This window comes from Solea solea, chromosome 15, assembly GCF_958295425.1.
Source record: "Solea solea chromosome 15, fSolSol10.1, whole genome shotgun sequence".
NCBI lineage: Eukaryota > Metazoa > Chordata > Actinopteri > Pleuronectiformes > Soleidae > Solea > Solea solea.
In genome coordinates, this window is record NC_081148.1 from 24,633,367 (window position 1) to 24,655,228 (window position 21,862).

The 21,862-nt window shown below is 39.9% G+C and overlaps 1 long non-coding RNA gene across 1 annotated transcript in view; it reads left to right on the forward strand.

Moving 5' to 3' along the window:
• LOC131474464 (uncharacterized) overlaps nt 1–21,862 on the forward strand; it is a 221,124-nt gene that overhangs the window by 348 nt on the left and 198,914 nt on the right. The window lies entirely within an intron of this gene.

Consider the following 21,862-nt stretch of genomic DNA (forward strand, 5'->3'; position numbering starts at 1 on the left):
AGATTTCGCTGTTTATTTGATGCTCAGCTTCAAAATATTCTCTCAGAATTCACTTTTTTCGCGATCCTTCACCCTGCGCAGCCTCTGTCAGTGTGCCCTAATTGGGGGACTTTTGGCTTTATAAGATAAGCTAGTCCTTTACATTGTTTATTACAGTAAAGATAAAGACAATAAATAATAAACATGCATTACTAAAAAGAAAATTACAATATAAAAAGATATTAACACTTAGACTATAAAAAAACTAGTTAAAATAGAATGTAGAATGTACATTATAGACAGCAGAATATACACAGTATGGACTTGATATTTACAGCATAAATAAGTATATTGCACTTGTGTACAGTGTATAAACAGTACTGCATGTACAAGGAAGGAATGAGGAGCCTGGTTATGTGTAGTCAGTATTTATTGCCAAGTACATTTACACTCACACACAGTACAAGGTGTTTTGTTGCATTTAATAAGAAAATTATAGATAAAAACCTAAGATACAGTAACAGTAATATGTGCATAATGTACAGCGGGTTAAAAGGAATTATTTTTATTATTTGTTTTATGTGGTTTGAGTTAATATGACGCATAAATATGCAAATATTACTATAATGTTGTGAGGATTTTATTCATCCTGATACACATAAAGGTATTTATTAATCAATACTGATACTTTCTGTATGGCTACAAACTTTTTAAAGATGGTAAACGTGACCTAAATTACAATATAAATCATGAATAGAGCACATTTATTGAGTAACACACACACATTTACCAGTTCATTTTACTTGGGCTGTAATCAACCAAATAAATTCTTGGTCGACTGAAGCCCTGAAATTACGACTCAAAGTCGACTATGCATCATCAGTATCATCATCTTCATCATCGTATTATGTGTAGAGCTTGTTTAAAAGCATGTTTTCCAGGCGGAATACAGTGGAATGACTGATAGTGTTGGCTTGCATCGTTCTGCAGGACTCAGACCTGGCCCTTTTGAAAAAGTTTGCATGTGAGTGTGTGTGTGTGTGTGTGTGTGTGCGTGTGCGTGTGCGTGTTGCCTGTGGAGAGAGCTGGGGGCGGATCAAAAGGCAGCAGAAATGTGTTTTGGCCCGGTCATGACAGTTCAGCGGGCGACAATCCACACAAAGCGGCCGCCGCCACCGCGGAGCATCACCGCAGAGGGACCCCACACCTAGACTCAATGAAACATCCCTAATCCAGTGTGTCACCTAGCACACCGGGGGGCCCTTCACCTCCTGATACACAGAGATGAATCAGGGGGGCCCTCTCGCTCTCCATGAGAAATTACGGCAGTGGATAGAGAGGGAGGGACGGACGGACTGACGGAGAGAGAGTAAAGACGACCTTATAAGAAGGAGCAGATGAGATCAGACGCTGGGATGACGGAGAGGTCACAGGGAGTGGAGAGAGGTAAAAAAGCAAAGAGAGGCAGAGATTAGGAGAGGGGAAGAGAGTGGAGGGTAAAGAGGGGACTGAGGGGGATTAAGTGGTCATGCCAGGCCTCCGTGTGTGTGTGTGTGTGTGTACTTGTATTTTTCTGGCAAAAACACCAGTAAAAAAACTAATTTTACCCACTTAACAAAAGACTCACATGATAAAATCTACAATAATCTACAATCTCAAATAATCTAAAATTAAAAACTCTACAGAGGCAGTGAGCAAACCTCCAGTTTCCAGGTGAAAAATGCCGTCCAACAGTGATATCACGCCATTAGGCCTCATAGTTATGTTTACTTAAGGGAAGATATAACGTGTTTATGCTGTTAGCCTGGAGCTAAAGGGTCCTCACAAGTAGTGAATATGAAAGAAGCACAATTAAGGTTCAGCTGTGGATCAGTGTCAAGTGTCGATTGGCCACAAACCCCAGAATTTATTTATGTAAAAAAATAAAGACTTGAAAAAGCACAATAGAAATTAATATTTGAAAATAAAAGTATTTATTTATCTCTCTAACTGTTTTCTTTTACAGTATTGTGAGTTATGGGTCAGAACATTGACCTCCTGTTTTTGAATTACAACAAAAAACTGCCTCAACTCAAGTGAAAGATGTTCATGGTTTTTATAAAAATATTCCTTCACAGAATAACAAGTCTCATCATAATTCATAGCCATAAAAAGACGGTTTAATCCGGGTCTGCCTGGGAAGTGTAACCAGCAGACTGAGTTATCATGAATTTACTCAGCATTAAACCTTTGAACAGAGGCTACTGTTTCCAGCTTGTATCATCATTACTGTGGGAGAAATATTCATGAAGACACATCCATGCAGAAAATCATATTGTGTGTGTGTGTGTGTGTGTGTGCATGTTTTCATGGAGGCAAGAGTGCAGCCTAGTGGTGTAACGTAGCTGAGCACGCGTGTGTGTGTGTGTCATCTAATTCACACGGGCACTGTAATCAATATATTTGATGGGACTGAAGTGTCTGTGGTCTGCAGGGAACTTTACCTGCGTTACCATGGTTACTCCTCGACATGCACACACTCACTTATGCAGACGAAAACACTCCACGATAAACCCACTTAAAAAGGAACATATGTTCGATACATGAGTGCATATATACACTATACTATTCTCACACAGGCTTGTGCAGATATTTGTCTTAAGTTTTCCTCACATCTGAGGAAAACATTACGTTCTGCCTCACTAGGACCAGGTCTTTGTTTTCACGAGGAGACCATTTTCCTAAGTTCTCCTCAAACTATTCCTCAGAATACACATTACTTGAATTTTAAGACTTGTAATATTATAATAATACTGTGATGTGACACAATAATATATAACGTACATATACAGGTGCTAAACAACCAGTTGCAATCTTATTATTGGTTGTGTAGAATGAATATAATTGAAATTCTATCGCTCAAATCAAGTCTTAATTCCCCCACTGTCCTCAAGAAAAGAACCAAGGACCTCGTTCTTAATGTTGTCTTTGATATAGGCTGCCTCCGACTCCTTTGTGCGCTCTTCATCAGATAAGTTCTCGTGTTTGGTCACATAGTAGCGATTCCGATTGTAATCCTTAAACACAGCGATTTGTGTACCACAAACTAAGCACACGGCTTTACCTTTGACGTCTGTAAAGAAATATTTAGCAGTCCATGTCTTGTTGAAAACGCACCATTCAGAATAACTGGCCAGCGTCACCTGTCGCTGTGCAGACAGATGCAGATACGTGCTTCCTACGTCAGGCTTTTCAAAATAAAAGCAACACAGTTGTATTGCATGCGCAGCATTGATACTTGTTAATCTGTGTTTATGACTGACATATGTGGCCCGTGGGACGTAAAATGCTCAGGTCTGCTCTAATACGTCCTTACAAAGATAGAAAAATGGACATACATGTTTGTGCAGCAGGTAGTGCATTTATTTTCATTATTTTTGACCAAAAAACAACAATTCAAATCCAAGCCCTGAATTTGAAATGAGGTCCTGCCTCACTAGGACCCGGTTTTTGTTTCCACAAGGAGACCACTTTCTTAATTTTTGAAAATGGGAATTCCACAAGTGGCATATTAATTATATTTGAAGACTTATAATGAACTGATTTAACAGTCAAAAATATATACTTTAATGTGACACAATAATATATAATATACATATACCGGTGCTAAACAACCAGTTGCAAGTTCCTATACACTGACTTTATTTTATAATTGGCTGTGTAAAATAAACATAACTCTAATTCTATCATCAAAATCCCAACGAAAAGGCCTTTAAAGCTGCTAATATGACCTGAAAATCCGTCCTCACAGTCCATTTATCCTCTGTCACAAGAAATAAAGCTCTAATACGTCCTTACAAAGATAGAAAAATGGGGCCCCCAACACACACACACTCACACACACTGCTGTGACCCCAGAGAGCAGGCCAGCTGTGTCTGTGCTGGAGCACTAACCCCGGCGTTAATTATAAATCAATGGGCCAACTGTAAACGCACACACACACACACACACACACACAGAGACACAGAGAGAGAGCGAGTGCATCTCTGGCACACATAACTTCTCCCATGCATGTCAACATCCATAGGGTATATGTGCCATTTAAAAGGGCCGGGGCCACTGCAATATTCATGGCTGATTATAACAGATGGTTGACACACACCACGCATTGATACAGGACAATTATATAAACACAGACTGTGAGAAGGAGTGCAGGGTTAAAGAACATGGGCAGCAGCAGCGTGAACTCATCATCTCTCACAGATGCACAGAGGGTTAATTTCAGGGGTTTTTACAGGTTGAATCACTGGAGGGTGATTTATTTTCACACGCTCATCTGAAGAAAATTACACTTTAGCTTCATATTACTGAATAGATACAAGTGGAGAGACAAATAGTTGGCTATAGTTACAGTTGGTTGGCTATTTAGCTAGCTAGCTAGCTAATTACAGAGCAAGATAGCTGGCAAGGTTGATAGATAGTTAGCAAAATAGCTACATAGAGAGCTGACAAGCATACTAGTTAGATAGCAAAATAGATTTATTCAGTAGATAGCAGGCTTTAGAGTCAGCTAGCTACATAAACCAGGTGATAGTGAGCAAGACATACAGACCGTCAGATAAACAACAAGCTTGGTAGCTAGGAAGCTTGCTAACACAGACAGTGAGCTTGCAAGCTTAGCAAAATAGCTTGCTAGCTTGTTAGACAGCCAAAAAGCTAGCTACATTGAACATAAGATAGTGAGCAAGCTTGCTAGTTAGACAGTCAGACATTTAGACATTTAGACAGATGGTTAACTCACAAGCTTTACAGATACGTAGCAAAATAGCTACAAAGATAGCAAGAGAGCTGACGAGCATGCTAATTAGACAGCAAGGATTAGTAATGGATAGAAAGCTTGACATATAGAAAAATAGCTACATAGCTAGCAAGCTTGTGGCAGTAATGCCCCATAATGTTGGCGGCCAGCCACTCTGTAGAGGTAGAAAGATAGCTAGCAAGCTAAATTAACAGTTACGTTGATAGATATATAGTTATATAAATCTTGTTCCTCAGCAGAATGCGGTAAAGCAACCAATAATCTTCAAGCTAGCATCAACATACATGCATCTGTTGTGGGTGAGCACATGCATCATATTAATTCACAAAATATTACAGTCACAATAAAAACACTATTATTACGGTCAAAAGTGATGTAACATGTGATCGCCCCGGGGGAGGGGTTAAGGGTTTAAAAGCTCTGGCCACCAAGAGTTTTGAGTTCACTGGAGACGTCCTTGTTACAGAAACACAATATCACTTAAAAAAATAATTACAAAATGTCAAATAAGGGATTTAATGCAAAATATATGAATAAAAAACATAAAACATCAATCAAAACAGAAAAAAACGGAAAGGTCTTAATCTACCAACCTATATATTACTTCAAGTGAATTTCTCTTTTGTTTTGATTGTCATGTATATTTTACTCACCTGGAAAAATATAAGAAATTGTGATGCGATACATTTGTTGATTAGAAAAACATGTGAACAAATCTCTGGAACATAGCAATCTGACAGGTTTTGGTTACGCTCTGTCATTCTGTCATCATTAACCTGCTGTTGGCATCATGTGTTACCATGGCGACACATCGTAATCATTTAAAAAGCATCAAATTCTTGCTTTAAAAGCTGTTGAACTCAGTAAACTCAAGTCCCTGTGCCAGATCTGGTCTCATCTGGGCAAAGAAACACAAGTATGACCCTGTAACATTTAAAAAATCTCCTTAATTAAATATATATATATATATATATATATATATATATGTGTATATATCTATATATGCTGTCACTTTTGTTTTGTTCTAGTGAAGAAAAGGTCACCGCACCTTTGCTGCCAACACTGTTTCTATTAATACTCTCATCACATGTACCGCACAACATGGGATTTTATGTGTACCTAATAAAGTGACCGATTAGTGAACGCAGCCTGACACACGGCGAGGGTTCTGTTACAGATGTGTAAATGCTGAATGCTCACACTATGTGGCTGTGTTTGTTTACAGCGACTCTCACCAGTTGTTCTCCAGTACGTTACATAACTCGGAATAATGTGGGAAAGAGATTCTCTCACTTCATTTACTGTTCTCTCCATCTTCCTCTCTCTCCCACACCTCCAGCATGTCAGATATGGAGTGATTTATACTGGGGTGCATTTTCCTCTACTTATCTCTCCTTCCTCCCTCTCTCTATCTCTCTCTCTCTCTATCTCTATCTCTATCTCTATCTCCTGCTTTCTTTCAATCACTTGCCTGCTGACACTGAAGTGACCCTCACTTCCTTCACTGTGTGTACACACTGTTGTGTGTGTGTGTGTGTGTGTTGAATGTCGAATGCCAGTGGTTTCCTCTGCCCAGATACTTCGCTGAACCCCCATGTGTCATTAAACCCTTCATATTTAATGATCAGCTGTAGGAACCGACACATAAGTCTTAAAAGTTTGAAAAAATTTCTCCCACACCAAACTCCATAGAGAAAATCAGCACTTTTAGCGTGCAGAGACACAGGAGCTGCTGTTCTACTGCCGCCTTGTTTTTGTCAGTTTGTGTCACTTGGGTTCATCCAAACAAAGATTTCCAAATGCCGAAATCACGATATGATACAAGATAACACATATGAACTCACTGATGGAGGAAGCAGTGGATCAGCAACATCCTGTGTGCGGTGATATAGATATTGGTGGATTTCTCAATGGAATTTAGTGCAGGGAGAGATTACGGTTTACAAACGATGCAAATCAATAAAAGTGGACGTCACGCTGCTGATTTTTTGTATTTGCTAGTGATTTTTTTGACCCTATCCATCATACGACTAGATTTACGTGATCCTGAAAAGGTTGTGATGGAATTATTGATCACTGGTGAAGTGCGGATCATAACATCACACTCCTCACTCTGTTTTTCCCCACGTAAAGTGATTCCTGTTGAGCCTTCACGTGTTGTGACAGACTGCACTTGTGAACAGAAACCTGTAATTGTATAACCGTCATATATACTGTATGTATATAATCTGTGTGTAGAGCTCTACTGTATATCCCTCCCTCCCTCCCTGATGTCTAAGATATGCTTTACAGACGTACACATATGCTACGGTTACGGTGACAGTGTTTCCCGTATGCATGACTGACGTACGACTGTGTGTTTGCTCGCGTGTGAACGGTTGACATGGAGACATCCTGCACAGTCTGACAGCTGTAAGTAAAAGTAAATAAATAAATGTTGCATTTAACCGTGACAATCGCGCGTCATTATAGTTTAATATCACCGCACAGCGTCGTGTTGTCATCTTATACATAATACATCTGTGAACTGAAGCCGATAATGTCCTACAAAGCTGAGCATTAAAGCTGCAGTACGTAAAGTTTGTGTCTGTGAACGTCAAGCAAAACTATCAGACCTTTTGTGTGCATGGACACTTCTTTGTGTTTTTTCACTTGTCTTTCTTTACTTGCTCAATGTGGCTGCTGCCTTCATCTCTGTTGACACAAACACAAGTCACTTCCTGTGTGCAGCGTGGGTGTGTCACCGGGCGACACAAGTTATAGAGGGCTCTGTGGGTCAGTGGAAGGATTTCAAACTAAATCTACTGTTGGATTGGGAGTTAATGAATGGAGGTTTTGGACAACGTGGGTGATATAGTCATGGTTAGAGTTATAGTTTGTGGAGAGGGGAAAAAAACACCCACTTTTAACCTAATATATAAATCTATATTGCCATAGACATCTAAATAGTGTTGAGCTTAGTTGTTTGGATTGATTTTGCACATTTGCACATCTGTTCTAACTGTTTAATTCCACTTCAGTATCACCAAACTCAGTGCTTCACTTTCACTTTTGTGATTATCTGCCTTCTAATGTTGTATATGTATAAAATAAACAAACAAGAGACTGACACTGGTTTGATGTAAATAACACACAACACTACAATTAACACAATTTATAGTGTTTGTATTAATAAAAGTCAAGCACCAGCTCCTCTGAGACGGTGTGAGTGCCCCCCCCCCCATCACATTCTGCCTAGGGCCCCATAAATGCTGCTTTTTGTGCTAAATATAGATTTTTAAGTATAATTTATTTTTTATATCATATTGAGGGTTATGGTTAGTGAGGGTCCGTTAACCCACAGCCAGGATACTCTTGTAAAAAGAGATTTTAAATCTCAATGAGTTTAAATTAAGTTTAAATAGATAAAAATACTGTCTTTTTCCACATGTATGTTCAGTGTGTTGTTCAGGACAGAGTCCGTGTCTGACACTGTTTCCATGAAGAAAAAAAAGAGGAAACTTGTGCAAAGAAAAGTGCAAGTTTGAGTAAAAGGAGGATGAATGTGTGGAAAAGGAAGGATGAGAGAGAGGAGGGATAGTAACAAAGAGTAGAGAGGGAATGTCTCTCTCTCTCTCTCATGTATATTAATGTGGCTGTGATATGACAATGGTGACACAAAGCCTGTTTACAGGGAGACGGCTGGCTGCAGCCGGGTTGAAACTGTTTAGCATGCAACTCTGCGGGGATTTATCACACTGCACCCATGTCGGAGTCTGCTCGACTTAATACGGCGACACAGCGTACAGTGCATTTACATTTCAGGCTTTTTCCTTCCTTCCTTCTTTATTTATTTATTTTTTCCTCCTCCCTAAGGCATTTAGTCGCTGATGTGCTTATTCAGACCAACTTACAGTGAGAGCAGCGTTAGGAACAAATCTCCTGGATCAGTCGTGATGATTACAGGGACAGAGTGGGAGAGGTCAAAGGTCAGGGGTTTGTTTGTGTTTTTCTGATTACACAGATTATTGGTGAGAGGAGAAAATGACACCATTTGTGTTGTCTCACTTTCACTATTTTGGTCACGGAACAGATTTTTCTTTCAAAAAAAATTGAAACTGTTAAGAAAGTATGTGCTGCTTATTGTTAGTGCAGTGTTTTTCACACACGTGTGTGTTTATTTTGACACAACAGAAGCTCTGAGGGGAAAAAAAAGTATGAGTGTCCTTGCTGGACTTGGACCAAACGGGAAAATTGTCTTTAATTTGGTTTTCGATCCTTTATTTATTCATTTATTTGATTTCCCGCGGTCGTCTGTGGACGTGTGGGATCGGGAAAAAAAGTGGAATTTGCAAGTACTGCAAAAATTTTATAGCGATATATTAAAAAGACAATAAATATGGTCGGGGGAAAAAATGTCAATAAATAAAATCCCAGTGCGACCCAGTCCCTTTATTGATTGAGTTAAGGGTTTATTTGAGGGTTATTTGACATGTGGTTTCTATTAGGTATTGACACATAATCAAGCTGACCCATCATGTCGAGAATGTCTCACTCTTTCATTGCTTATTCTCACATTTAAAAACAAAAATCCTTTTCTGGCTGGAAACTGAAGTTTTTTAGTTTCCCACACCAAACTTTTACACTGTACAGTCCCGGCACAACACTGCGTGGCTCTACTCTACATGCTTTGTTTTCCATTACTATAGTACCTCAATGTGGGCGGAGTCATGATGGCACGGTGGTTTTATACGCGACACAAACAAGTGACTTGTAAAGCAGTTGTTTTGGGTGTAACTGAATCATTAGAATCAGTTGATTCAGTTTCAGCAGTGCTGTCTCTAAATACACCAGACTCCTGGTGTTTTCAATATAAGTCTTTTTAACTTTGATCTACAGTTGGACATTGTTGGCTTTGATTCTTGTGTCGGTCGTCGCGCTCATGACTCTTCAGTGATGACACTCTCTGACCAATCAGTGGGATTTGGAATTAGAAGTAGAATTTGGAATTAGAAGTAGATTTTAGAATTTTAAGTCAATTTGGGTAAGTAGAATTTTTAAGTCTTTGTAACTGATTTACTGGTGGACATTGTTCGCTTTGATTCTTGTGTCGGACGTCGCTCTCATGACTCTTCCAGTGACGACACTCTCTGACTCTCAGTGGCCGGCAGTCTGTCGACGTCACATTTTAGTCTCGGCTCAGCACGCTTGGAACCTCGGGTACTAAAAAAAAACACCAGGTCGAGTCGAGCCGTGCCGGAAATGTGTCGTGGAAAAGCTCCACTGGTGTTCAACACCTCATATAACCCTGAACTATCCCTTTATACACACACACACACACACACACTCACTCACCCCCCAAATAAATAAATAAAATTCTTATTGGACACACACCTACCTGCAGAAATGCAGTTTGCCTCCAGCTCCTTCTCCACCTGCACGGCAGAAAAGAGAAACAGCCGACGCTCGCGCTGTCTCATCAATGGGACGTGTGTGTGTGTGTGTGTGTGTGTGTGTGTGGACAGGAGTCTGGTTGAGGCAGATTCAAGTCTTTATTGAAAGATCATATGGGATGACTGAGGAATCCCATTACTTGTTGATTAACTATTGATCCTGAGCCGTCCAAGTATTAACAAGTAAGCTAATATGGGCTGACCCATGGGACCAGTGGCTCGGGGTGAGTCTGTCTCTGTCTCTCTGTGAGTGTGTGTGTGTGTGTGTGTGAGTGTGAGAGAGTGACTGAATGAAAAATCGAGAGATGGAAGGCGGTGTGACAGGTTGCAGGAGAGAGCGAAATTACATATGATAGTCCCTGCATATTAGAATACATGGCAGACGGAGACGATGGAAGTTTGAGGCAACAGAGAGAGAAAGTGAGAGGACGATGATGATGATGAGGAGGACGGTGGGGGGAAAGTTGTGGGTCAGAGAGGTGTTTGAGACGGAGGAGGAGAAGTGGTTTAGATGCTGGAAACTTTGGTTGAAATGTCAGGCGCTCACAGTCAGAGTGGAGATCAATTCCTTCATTACTCTCTGCTCCAGCCGCTGTCATCGTCGCATGGCTTCTCTACAGGGAGTTCACTGTCCCTCTGTCCGTTTACAAGTATTTCTGCACCAAACCACAACTGTTGAATACATTTAGACTTAGTTAAGATGTTTTAATGAAAGAGCAGAATCTTTTGTAGGTATATAGCCAACTGTAATTTGTGCTATAACTCTTTAGTTGCATAACCAGAATCTCTCTAAGGCCTGACTTCTGAAAAGTGTCACCCAGCATTTTCCTCAGGTCGACGGCGACTGTCTACTTGTCCTTAGGTCAAGATTCAAACACTGGGCTGAACGTTCCTTTGTCGTTGCTTCTCCTAAATGTCTGGCACAGGTGAACCCCTGATTTGCGTTCTATTGCTGCCCTCGGAGTTTGTCGGCGTAAACTCAAAACTAGAGCTGCAACTAACGATTATTTTCATAATTATTTTCTCGATTAATCAATGAATCGTTTGGTCCATAAAATATCAGAAAACCTTGAAAGATGTTGAGCAGTGTTCGTCAAACCTGGAAATGATGATGTTCTCAAATGTCTTGTTTTGTCCACAAACCGAAATGATTCACTTTTAATGATTTTTGTTATCCAGAGCAAAGAAAGGAAGAAAATACTCACATTTAAGAATCTTAAACAATCAGAAATTTTGTTTTGATTATGAAAAAAGCTTTGAACCGATTACTTGATTATCAAAATAGTTGACGATTAATTTAGTAATCGATGAATAATCGATGCATCGATTAATTGTTTCAGCTCTACTCAAAACAGATTTATTCAGAATGGTTTTTAAAATCCTTTGATTGATTGGAACTCTGGTGCGTTTACCTCCTTAGTAATCTGTTTGAACATAGTCTAAGACAACTGAACTCAGGTCAACTTTAAAGAGGGGGTGTTGGACCTCCTGAAAGTGAATTCTGGAGTGTTTTCATCACTTAGCATGTATTATTTAAGGTTTCATCCAAAACACAACTGGACTGGAAGAGTGTTGGGTTGATGATGATCTGCTAAATGTGCTAGTTCACCTGCAGAAGAGGAAGTGTTTGGACGTCTATGTAGATTGTCCTTCATCGTGGTCTTCGTTATTCAAAACACTTTGAGTCTGTAGCAACTGGAGTTCTTGAAGACGTTTCACTGTTCATCCACTTCTCTTCCAAGAGATGTGGAAGACCTTCAAGAACTCCAGTTGCTCCAGACTCAAAGTGTTTTGAATGGAGGATCTACATAGACGTCCAAACTCTTCCCCTTCTGCAGGTGAACTAGCACATTTAGCAGAGCCTCATCACCCCAAAGCGCCTCAATGTTTCTTAAACTTGCTGCCATTTCTTGGACGCAGTCTCAGAACCCTCCTGCCTGTGGGCGAGAAACGGCAATGAGTCGGTGGGTTTGCGTTGCTTCAGGTTGGCGATGCCAGTTTAGCTAAATATTGGACGACAAAGAGTTGGGGCCTTCCAAATCCGGAAGATGATCACGATGTTGTTTGACAGTAGAACTTCACCGACTATGTTCCGACTACCCGTGGTTCTCCTTCCGGTTCTTTCTGCTCCTCCCTGAGGAACGTGGATGAGAACTCTGAGGATGTACACGTGCCACCAGGTCCACCCGCCAACCACCTAGTCACCTTCTGGGCTCTGCTCGTCTCTGCATTTGTCAGACCAGCCTCAATGACTTACCAATTAATTACAAGTTACAGTGAATGTGAACCGAACCAGAATCAAATCAATTTTCAATCAAATGCTGACAGAGAAACAGACTCTTAGGTGTGAACATTCCCGAACACTTATCATCTCCACTCGACTCTCTCGGAGTTTCTCAGTATTGCAGTGTTCTGTCGCAGGTTAAGTTCCTGATAACAGGCAAATATTTGTCGACAGAGAAAACTACTGACCAATCAGATCACTCGTTTGAGGGGAGATCGTTATTTCAGCAGGACTCTGACAAGGACAAACAAGTTTGTGGTAAAGTGAGAAATGATAAAGATCAGCAGAATTTTTTTTATGGTTTACGAGTAAATGCTTTTTACTGTTCCAGACTTTCCATGTGTCCACTCTGCTTTTAAAACGCAGCGTGTAAGAAACAGAGGGAGAGTTTATCGCGCTAATTAAAACGCATAATAAAAATTATCGCTCCATCTTAATTGGACAATTGATTACTCACAGAATTCGTGATGGTGTTGATGCTCTTAACTCTTTCTCTGTCACAACAGAAGGAGGAAACTTAAAGCCTCGACAATTATCCACACAGTCATCATTAATTATTAATTAACACGTTTCTTATCGTGCCACGTGCAGTACAGTACAAACTGTCTGGCTCATATTTAAGTGACGTTCTGTGTGTACAGCGTATATCAGACCCAGTTACCACAGGTGGAGTCTAGTAGTAATACGAGTAATACGTGTCACTGCGATTTAGATAACCACACATTTTTATGTACAGGCGACCTGTGACCTTTCGCCAATAAAGTGTGAACAAATTATCATCAGGCAAAATCTGCCTTTATTTCTAGGAAGATTTTTATTCTCATGTAAACTATTCAATCTTGTACAAAAAAATGACAAATTTAAGAGATTTGATGGATAAAAAATGGTGACTAGTGTCTTAAAACTGTTCTTTGATTCAGCTCATCTCTTTTCAAAATAAAAGACTCAAAGATTTTTGTGAAGAAAAGCAAATAATTCAAAATTTCAAAAGAAATCTGATTTTTTAATTCATCTACTGCCACCACTGATTTAAACCATTTTGAATTCAATTCAAATGTCAGGTCTTTAATGAGACCATAATAGGAGCAGCTTAAAGGTATTTTATATTGATATTTGAAGAAGTTGCACCATTTGCTTGTATTTTGCTGCAACCGTGAAACTCTGACGTGGCGGCCAATCAGTGTTGAGATTCCCCCAATGACGTCATGCACTTCCCAGTGGCCACTATTATTATTTTTGTGTCCACACATTAGCTCTCGTGGAAACGTCTGCAGAGAAGAAGCCGTAGTCTTGGAGCTCCAGAAGTTAACCCGTCACAAGACGATGGTTTCTTCCACAACACAGTGTACAACAAGGCTTAGGTTGATGGCGAAAAGAAATGTTACCGTTACTTATGTTTAAAATACGGCAATTTGAGCTCAACTTCACACCTAACACTGACACAGTATGTAAGTGTGTAAAGGATTTGCCTGGAGAAATAATGTGAATTTCTGTGACACGCATTGGCAAAAGGGTTTGAATCTGAGCCAATCGCAGCTCTGACACAGTGTGTTTGTGGGTTTTTTTGTTGGGTGTCGATCCTTTTTGTGATTTATGTATGTTGCATGATACATACTGTATGTAAACTCTAATAAAGTTTACTGCAGTGTGGTACGATGATGGTGTTTCACAGCTTTAATATCACCTTGCTCTTCTCTTCATCTTTTTTTTTTTTTTTAATCTAATGTCCTCCAGCCACTGTAAATAATTCATTTTTCATTAAAAACTCATTACCACTAAAATCCCTACGTTTATATTATCACAGAGTGTGAACGCGTGCGTACGTATGTGTGTGTGTGAACTTGTATTTGTTACCTTTTCTGGCCTAAACACTGGCCTTGTGAGGACCAGCAGACCAAAAACCTGGTCCTAATGAGGCAGGAACCTCATTTCTGAGAGGGTATTTAAAGTTTAGAGTTGTGGTTTGGTTAAAGTTAGTGTTAGACGTTAACCAGTGATGGTTAAAGTTAACCGGTGATGGTTAAATTTAGCTGTGCGGCTTTGTTTAAATGTCCATCTAAATGAATGGGAGTCGATGCAGAGAGTCCTGAGAAGAAGAGCTGCAGAAACCTGTGTGTGTGTGTGAGAGAGAGAGAAAGAGAGAATGGAGTTGAAATATGAGGCAAAGCCATAAATAGATTGTGTGCTCTAATGTGATTGTCATCCTGCGGTTGCTCTTTGTCTGCAGAGAATGCAGAGTGATGAGTCCAATGAGCGAGAGATCAATGAAAGACACGCGGGGAGGAGGAGAAGAAAAGGGAGGCAGAGTGCTGAAAGATGAGTGAAGACGGAGAGAGAGAGTGATGATCGGCCTCTCTGGATGTGTGGATAAGAGAGTTTGAGTTCCTGTGTGTGTGTGTGTGTGAGAGAGCTTTTGTGTTGTTGCACTGTTTTTCATATGCAGATCAGCGGCTGTTATTATTCACCGTTCACACGCTTCGCCGTGTGTTTATCTGCGTGGATATTATGCAGTCGTGGATTAAAGCGTGTATGTGACAGCAGCCATGTTAGCGTCTGAGCATGAACAGGTTAGCAGTGTGAAGTGGCACTTTAAAGGGCCGGTGTGTGACAGTCAGCAGGTGTTGAATACACAACTCGTAAATCTGTAGGTTTTGAATTAGTGTAGAATCACTTTTAGGGTTTGAGAACCATAGAATAGAGCGTCAAGTCAAGGCCTTTTATATGTTCTATAGTGCTTTGAGGTGGCAGCCATCTTTGGTCGTCTTCTTTCTACGGTGGCCTGAGTGGACAAACCAGCCAGAGTGTGTGTGTGTGTGTGTTCTGCCCACATAGGAAAGACAAAGTGGTCGAGTGGTGGAAGAGAACGGTCAAAACGGGTCCTTGAAGGCCACCGTAGTTATCTGATGCACTCTTTATATACATGTCTTCTTTATTAATTCTTGTACATTTGATAAATGAAACGATTTAAAAATCCAGTATCTGTTAAAGCTCCACTGTTGGTGCTTTTCCATCACACAGTTCCACCATGACTCGGCTCAATTCTACTACATTAGTGATAGTATCTGGGTTGTTTTTAGTACCTGTTCTGACGAGGAGGAAGAGTCATGAGAGTGATGTCCGACACAATTACATTACATGTCGTTTAGCAGACGCTTTTATCCAAAGCGACTTACAATGGAATTTGAGTACAATTGAGGTGGAGTCGAACTTGCGACCATGATGTCTTTCGCACAGAGGGTACTGGTCTTAACCACTGAGCCACTCCACCACACAACAATCCAAGCCAACAATGGCCAACTGTAGATCAGTTAAAAAGACTTAAACACTGCTAGTGTTGCTCGCTTTCTTTCAAAGTGAATTTCAGTATCTGATTATATCACTCATGTTTCAGGGAGGTGTGGTTAATTCCTTAACCTACACTATGCTGCCATCTCACGTGACTAGCTTAGCTGCTTCTGTTTTCTTATGAGTCAGTCGCGAGGAAAAAATCCATCACTCTGTGTCTCCACAGACATGAAAGCTAAACATCGGCTTTGAAATAATGTATAATTGGATGTCACGCCAAAATTCCCCGATATGACTAATGACTTGACAGTAGGGTAGATATGTATCCTGATATATCGACAAAAATATCGTTCATGTTTAAGTTGCGTAGTGACTCTTTAAACCTTCAGTAGAAGGCAGGATTCCTGGAAGAGAGTTTCATGCTCAGGTTGCTGAAGTGAAATCTTCGCCCTCTGGGATTATGGCTCTGCTCTCATCAGATCAGCACGGACACATGAATGTGACACATGACCCGAGGCGATCGCTGCGTTTCCTGACACTCTTTTCTAACGCTGACACGTGTTTTACCGCCAATTCTCACCCAACTTTTCCTGTAGGCTCTTTAGTTTTTTTTACAGTATGCATAGTAGGTACTGTAGAAGGAGCGTTCACTCGCCTTCTCATGTCGGTGGTTAGATATTTGTTTAGTTGTGTAGTATCCTTCAATCTCAGGTTACGTGATTTACGTTACATTTATGGAATTATTGATCAGTAACGCCCCAAAAACTTTGAAGGACTTGGTTTGACCATAAATCACATGAATAAAACCAGCTTTATCTTTTTTTTTTCCCTGCAAATATTATTTGTAACCTTGTTCTGGAGTACTTACTACTTCAGTCACTCATAAGACAAATAAGAGAAGCTCGTCAGAGGGAAAACACTGGCTTCATTTTTCACATTGAAGTGGTCCTTGAGTTCTGTGAGCGGACGTTTCTTAAACGTGATGAAAGGAAAATAAAATAAAAACATAAAGTTTCAAGAGTTTTCACGAGTACATCTTAAAGGACCTAAAACAGATTCTTGAGTAAAAATATGTTACCAGAAACTGACTTAATTTTCTGATATACAATGTTCTTAAGTGAGCTTAGGCTCAGTGGTAGGGCGAGTTGTCTTTCGACTGGAAGGCTGTGGGTTCAATTCCTGGCTGAGCTCGTCTGTGTGTCCTTGAGCAAAGACACTTAACAACATGTTGCAGCGTGTGACAGCCAGACTCAAAGATGTGAGGCACCTGCCGAGACAGGTTGAGGTGAAAGGAAAAATGGGGGACAGAGGAGAGAGGAAGGGGGGAAAAAGGACAAGAGGGAGGGAGGTGAGGTAGAGACCAGGAGTAAAAGTAAAAGTTGCTAGAAATATAAATAACAAAGTTAAGTACAGTATATTATTACAACGCTGTTTAAAGAAACCTTCCTAGGCAGTGAAATTTTAGTGTTTCCGTGTGGATGAGGCCGAAAACACTGAGAAACAAACGAGCGACGGGGACCACATTGAGATGTAACACGCATGTGTGTGTCTGTGTTTGGCATTCGTCCTCGTCGTCAGTGCGGCCACTCAATGCGGCGCGGCGTGATTATTCAGACGAGCCTCGTTGTTTAAACTGCAGCCTCCTCATTGACTTGATGAAGGTTGTAGTTCCGTTAAAGACGCTGACACACTTCATTACAGAGAACATTCCTCTATTGATTAAACCATTCCAAGGTCTGGCCTCTCTCTCCCGGGAAGGATTTCCTCAATAATAACTACACTTTCTCTCTCTCTCTCTCTCGAACACACACACACACACACACACACACACACAGACACACACACACAGACTCACACAGGTGTGTGTCACTGGGTCAGGTGTGTCACATTATTATTTCCATGGCAGGCGTTTAAGTGAGACAGAAACTCTTTAATGCATCATGATGCTAAAACGGTCTCAGTATCTATGACAACACTAGTTATGTTTAGTGTAAATGGGCTTATTTCACGTCTTTAAGGTTTGAAGTTATCCAAAATTATGAAAGTCAAGTTCATTAAGACACTTTGTTTTTAATAATTTGATTTAGAATTAAGATATACAAGTAAAGGTTGCTTTGTGTTGTTAAAAAATGACTTAAAAACTGTTGTGAATTGCAGTTTAGTACAATTGCATTCATTTTGACAGGATATATTATTAGATTATTAGGGAATTACAGAGAAGTCAGTGTTTGTATTTCAGCTCCTGAGTGAAAAAGCAACTTTTTTTTGTCGTTAAAACCTAATATAATTTCAAAATTAAATGAGTACATTTGTGAAATTCCCACAAGAGGGATCAATAAAGTATTTATCTATCTTTATCTATCTACCAGTATCTCTAAATGAAAACAAATAGACAGAAATCTTGAGGAAAAAGTTGGGGAAAATTCTGCAAATTAGTTTGGGAACCAAAAAAATTAGCCTGTGACCCATTTGTGGGTCCCAACCCAGTGTTTGGGAACTACTGCTCCAATACACGCATTCTCACGCAGCATTTCTACTGAGGACTCTCATATACATGAGGCATTTTTTAGCCCCTTACCCTTACCCTTAATCTAACCGTAAAACCATTAACTTGCACAAACAATCCCTTACCTTAACCTAAAACCACAATTCAGTTCAAATCCCTTAACCAGCTCCTCAGAAATGAGGTTCTGCCTCATTAGGACCAGGTTTTGGTCTCCATGAGGACTACTGGACCTGACAAGGTCAGTGTTTATAGCAGAAAACGTCCCTAAAAAGATAACAAACACAAGTACACACACACACACACACACACACACACTTACTGTAAAAGTTGTGTTTGCCACATTGTGACTGTTTATAAACTCCGTAGTAAAAGCCGCCGCCTTGTGAAACTAATCACCTGTTTAACAACCTAAACCAGGACGCTGCTACTTTATAGAGTCACTTACACACACACACACACACTCGTTCTTCCTGAGGCCCGTAACAAATCATTCCGGAATTTTTTTTACATAATGTTCCATAATGTTGCACAAAAATAGAGGTAAATAAAACAGTTTTAGGGAAAGAAAAATACATGAACATCATTTTATCCTCGTGTGGAAAACATTCCTATCTACCAATATTTCATCATCTACATTAATCTCAACGGTTACATGATGGTTTTTGGGTTTTTTAAGTGTACTACTGACCCTTGACCTTATTATAACCACAAAGACGAAAAATCCCACCTCATAAAATCAACATTTTAGCAACTGGAAACTGAAGTTAGTGTCACTTTTTTCCCTCTGTGTTTGAAATACTTCACTCGTGTTTTAAAAAATGACAGAGAAATAATTTTTTTAACATAATGTTCACATAATATTGCACGAAAATAGAGGGAAATAAAGGTTCATTCATTTTAATTCTCGTTTGGACAACATTACTATTTCATTTAAATATTTTTCAGAGTAAAAGAATATTCAATAGTCAAATTGCCAAAATGGACGCCAAAATTCAAAATGGCTGACTTCCTGTTGAGTTGAGGCCATGGTTATGGTCAACTTTTTTGTTCGTCTTGGTCTATAACATCTTCCCACCAAGTTTCGGGAAATTCGGTGTAACTCAATTTTGCCTCTGTTTTCACCTTAGGGGGCGATAAAGAGCCCTTGAGCAACGCACGGGTCCCGGAACTATGCCAATATCGCATTTTCGCCAGGCCTGACCTCCATGCTGAGTTTCAAGAGTTTTTATGCAAGTTAACCCGCTCAAAAATGACCGCAAAGCCACGGATGTAATAATAATCTGAAGGATTAACAATAGTTTCCTCGCACCTGCCATTCGTGGCTCGGGGCCTCATACTTCTTTATACGTGGGCATCCACAGCTTCAAAGTAAGATATTTGTAGCTGATACAGTCTCACCAAAATCAATAGCCATTAAGTGAATTATGTGTTCATGCCAAATTTGATGAGTCTCTTACAGACTTTAATTAACCGCCACCCACACACACTCACAAACTTGTCTTCTCTGGCACGATGCCACTTAATAATTGCTAAGTAATAATGTACATTAGAGCGTATGCAAATATGCTTCCTATTCAGATACTGTCATTAAAGTGCCTGCACTTAAATATCTGTTCACGGCAGATACCGAGTCTGTGTTTTGATAGATTCATATTTGAGTTGTAAAGTAATTAAGCGTCGTTTGTAGTTGATTAGATGGACACGGGGAAAATAATTCCGCCCACTTTATTTTCGTACTCTTTGTCGGATAAAAAAAGTTGTTGTGCGGGCTAAAATTGTGTACAGTTATCAGAGTTTATTAATGATAATTCAGCGGTAGAAGCTTTGTTTTTTTCCGTCGTATTTATACTTTACAGTTGTTTGTAACTTTGTGGGAAATCATGGCTGCTTAACAAATGACCCACTTAATAAAATCTAAACCAGATTTAGTATAACATAGTTTAAAAGTATGTTTAATAGTCTTTAGTGTCTGAAAAACAGAGGTTTCTCTCCCCTGCACCAAAGTCCATAGAGAAAGTAAGCGATTTTACATCACAGCACACAGGAGCTGTTGATCCACTGCTGCCTCCATTAGTAAACTTTGTAAAGTTTGGTGTGAGAGAGCGAGACATTTACGAAGCGACGTAAACTTTACTGCAAACAAATATTCCAATCAGAAAAGTCTAATAGCGAGATAAAGAAAACGGATTGTCGAGCTGTTGTGGATATAATGAGGTAACTATACCTTGTAAATAAGTCCCTTTAACCTTAAAAACAAATGTGAAGAGCAGACTTTGTTACAGTTTTATTCTTAGTTTAAGTTTGTCCTTACACATTCTCCAAACATCTGTAGAGATTTAATTAAAATAAATCAAACTTTAAAAAAAAGAAAAGAAAAAGAGAAACGAAATAAAACCATGTTATGGCTTCAAGTGAAGCAAAACTCTCACTCTCCGTCGTATTGATTTCAGGCCGCTTTAAGACTTCAATAATCTGTAAATTTCGCACTTGAGCTGGGTGAAGTTGAGTATCTAAATCCAGCAGTGACTCAAGTTTATGATTTCAAGGGAATCCCCTCTGAAACCACAAAAACCAACAAATTTACGGTGGCTGTCGGAGAAGAAAATTAACAGAAAAACCATCGGGGAGCAAGGAAACGGCCCAAACTCAATTTCTTCCTGGAATAAATGATGTGGAAGCACTTGCTGTTTCTTCCTTTACTTATGGCACAGGAGTGTATTTGCAGCCGGCGTGATTCCTGTTTGAAATACAACCCTCTAATGACCACTTTCAAACTCTGCTTGTGACCCGGGTTACAATATTAGCCTAACGGGACCACAGCTCACCGAGACTTTTATTGCACGCGCTCTGTATTTTCCGAGGCTCTAAGCCCAGTCTGTGTGTGTGTGTGTGTGTGTGTAGATGCTGCCCTAAAATACAACATGCAGGCTTGATTGTGTGGGCGCCACGTCAGTGATTGCCTATTTAGTGAGTAATTATTCCTGTCTTCCTCACCCTCAGCCAATGCGAGCGCTGATTGAGCTCCTCTCATTGTGGCTAATGTCTTATTTATCATGAGAGTCCAGTGTGAGTTTTTGCAGAATGGAGCATGTATGCGCGATGCTTCTTCAATACAAGTGTGTGTGTGTGTGTGTGTGTTTTTTGAATAAAAACAACTGATTTTAACCACTTAATAAAAAGTTCACCTAATAGAATTCAAGCTTTACAACTTTATTTCACCTTTACAAACATTTTGTCCACTTTTCTCTCTCCTGCACCAAATCCCATTAAAAAAACTACAGATTTTACATCACAGCACACAGGAGTTGTTAATCCACCGCTGCCTCAATCTGTACATTTAAATGTATTATGATGTGACTTCAGTGTTTGACACTTTTTGTTTCTATTAACCTAAGTGACACAAACTCACTAAATGAGGCAGCAGCAGACCCTGCTGGTCTGCTGCTGCCTCATTTAGTGTCCATGTGAGCTAAAAACGCTGATTTTCTCTATGGAGTTTGGTGTTGGAGAGAAAACAGTTTACAAACTTCAGTTTTCAGTAAGAAAACACTTTCTAATGATGAGATAAAGTGACAAA